We start from the raw sequence: 3,523 nt of genomic DNA on the forward strand, positions 1-3,523 counted from the left end.
GGGGAGACAGGATCCGAAGCAGGTTTGCCACTAACAACAGGAAGCCCAATGAATGCTTGGACCCATGACTTGAGCCACTCAGATCCTTAACTGACTGAGCCACCCAGGTGCCCGCACTGATTTTTTTTTTAAGTTTTCATTCCATAGGCACAAATTAATGCACATCTCAAGCCAAGAATTAAAATTCTAAAAGGCCTCCAGTAGTTGAGAATTGAGTCTTCTATATGAATTATTACTTACTCTCAACAACTCTATACAGATCCAATCTCAAAATGTAAAATTATTATGGAAATTTTGCTGCTGTCAGTATGTACACACTCAATCTTTGAGTTTAATAATGACCAAGAGGGGAAAACAAACGCGCTCTCCTCTAACCTACCTCATAGGGAAACTGCCAAACAAGACTGGGGAGACATAGACCTAATGTAAGTGGACAGGAGGTGAAAGAACAAGATAATACTGTGTTTAGAAAAACAACAAGACAGTTTTAGTTGCTTGCCAACTGAGTTTCTGAACAGTAACTATTAGCCTGCAAAATCCAGCATGTTAGACAGTAAGACAATTTCTAACCTTTTGTTTTTGCACATTTTTGTAATACTTTTTTTACAGCAGTAAGTTTAAAAGTTAGAAATAATGATGCCCTCTGGGGTGAAGGGCATATTCTTTCCTGTCCATACATAAAGATAATGCATGTCTCTAGACAAAAACAAATGAGTTTGATTACTGCCCATGATAAAAGATTTAAGCTCAGGGTTTTCAGTTTATCTGTTGCAAAACCAACAGTGTTCTGTGTGGTATCCACTTGTTCCCTTGACAGAGCAAAATCTTAACAGGAAACTAAAGGTTAGTTTATATCACACTTCTGGACAGCAGTTACCAGAACTTTCCAATTAGTAACACAATCACATGGAGTCATTTGGCCCTGCCGTTAATCATTTTCCAGGTAGGGGGCGCCTGGGCATTTCAGTGGGTTGAGCGTCTGACTTCAGTTCAGGTCATGATCTTATGGTTAGTGAATTTGGGCCCTGCATCTGGCTCCATGCTGACAGAGCAAGAGCCTGCTTCAGATCCCTTGGCCCCTTCTCTCTCTCCCAGTCCTGCACATACATATGTACTCTCAAAAACAAAATGAACATATAAAACTTGCTTTACAGATAATATGTATTCTGCCAATTTAAATTTTTTTTACTCAGCACATTCAATTTCTGATTCACTATGGGCTTCCATGCTGACTGCTGCCAACCTCCACCCTAATAAGTGCCTGACAATATTTAGCAAGACCCACCTGTGTCTAGTTAGACACCAGTCATCAAATGCTTAAGAAAGACCTATTAGATATGCTACAATGTGGGGAAGATTTATATTTAAAGCATGAGTATACACAGACATTGGGCTCTAAGACAGGTAATCTAAGAAAACAGCCTAAGAGTCTCCTTACCATACAATTTTTGACCCCCATTGGAAACTGAAGACCACTCCTTAGCCCTACTCAAAAGCATAAGCTTAGGGGTGCCTGGGTGGCTCATCGATTAAGTGTCCAACTTCAGCTCGCGTCATGATCTTGCAGTCTGTGAGTTCGAGCCCTGCGTTGGGCTCTGTCTTGACAGCTCAGAGCCTGGAGCCTGCTTCTGATTCTGTGTCTCCATTCTCTCTGCCCCCCCCCCCCCCCACTTGCACTTTGTCTCTCTCCCTTTCAAAAATAAATAAATAAACATCAAAAGCATAAGTTTAAATCCATAGCACTCCCTACTACACCATCTTTTACTACTTGCTGCTTTCATTGCCTTAACTATAGGCTACCCTATTCCTTCTCACAATAGCTTAAAACCTGGAAATGGAATGCAGGGAAACATTGCAAAGGAGGTACTTTGTTACTGAAGACTCTATGGCTAGTTTTATCTAATGTGCTATGAGAAGATGGACAAACATTGAGGAAACCTTCCCCTCTTAGTAAAAGGTACTCCCTACAAGATGGCTTAATAAAGCCACCATTCCCATGCAGAAGCCCTTTCATTTCCTGCACATACTCTAACCTTCAATCTTGCCTGTTTTATCCTTCTTTTAACCAGTTGTGCACTGACTACTACTCTAGTCACAGCTTCTTTAGACCAGACCCCAAGTGAGCTGGTCCTGGTACCTTCAAAAAGGACATTAGGGGAAAAATGTCAGAAGGGGAAAAAAAAAAAATCTAAGAAGGATTTGTCATTGTCCTTTATTTTCCCTGGTTTCTTACCCATAGCATTCTGACTAGAAATATACTGCATATAATTCCTCAACAAACTATGATTCACTGTGCTATTTTGTGATTTATCCCTAGAATCTAAAGAAAAATGCTTATGGGGCACCTGGGTGGCTCACTTACATGTACAACTTGATCTCAGCTCAAGTCTTGAGCTCAGTTCAAGTCCTGTGTTGGGCTCCACATTGGGCATAAGTCTTCTTAGTAAATAAATAAATAAACACATAAATAAATAAAAATTTAAAAATGTCTAAAGCAACATTGAAATGTATGAGATAATTTGTGCTCTGACGAGGAGTTAGACAATTTTTTTTAAGTTTATTTATTTTGAGAGCATGCACAAGCAGGGAAGGGGCAGAGAGGAAGGAAGAGAGAATCCCAAACACGCTCCACACTGTCAGTTCAGGGCCCAATGAAGGGCTTGAACGTTACCTGAGCTGAAATGAAGAATCCAATACTTAACCAACTGAGCTACCTAGGTGCCCCTAGACCACTTAGAATAAGGCCTCCTCACAATATCAAAATATGGTTGATAATCTGAATATTTGTACATATAACAGAACTCAGGGAATTGAAACTTTTAAGGATTATACTAAAGATTTCCAGGTTGGAAAAATAGCAGAAAGCTCCTCCATAAGCAACTAGTCTTTTGGGGCATGTATTCTGGTATGCATTTTCAAAAATTGTTCTAGGGATTTTTTTTTAAGGTTTATTTACTTTGAGAGAGAGTGCAAGCATGTGAGAGGCAGAATCCCAAGCAGACTCCTTACTGTCAGAGTGGAGAGATGCAATCAGGGGTCGAACTCAAGAATCGTGAGATCATGACCTGAGCCAAAATCAATAGCTGGTCTCTTCACCCACTGAGCCACCCAGGTGCCCCTAGGGATATTCTATGTAAAAATTTGTAAATAGGGGCGCCTGGGTGGCTCAGTCGGTTAGGTGGCCGACTTCGGCTCAAGTCATGATCTTGCGGTCCGTGGGTTTGAGCCCCACGTCAGGCTCTGTGCTGACAGCTCAGAGCCTGGAGCCTGTTTTGGATTCTGTGTCTCCCTCTCTCTGACCCTCCCCCGTTCATGCTCTGTCTCTCTCTGTCTCAAAAATAAATAAACGTTAAAAAAAAATTTTTTTTTAAATTTGTAAATATATGGAGATATAGATACCTAAAACAGATAACATTGCACATATTAGTAATCTGTACTTATGAAATTTATGTACTTATTGTTTTTATCTAATTCAAATAAAGAATCCTATTGTTTTTATCTAATTCAAAAATCTCAATATTGT

The sequence above is a fragment of the Panthera pardus genome, unplaced genomic scaffold (genome assembly GCF_024362965.1).
Source record: "Panthera pardus isolate Hobbes unplaced genomic scaffold, ASM2436296v1 HiC_scaffold_27, whole genome shotgun sequence".
Lineage (NCBI taxonomy): Eukaryota > Metazoa > Chordata > Mammalia > Carnivora > Felidae > Panthera > Panthera pardus.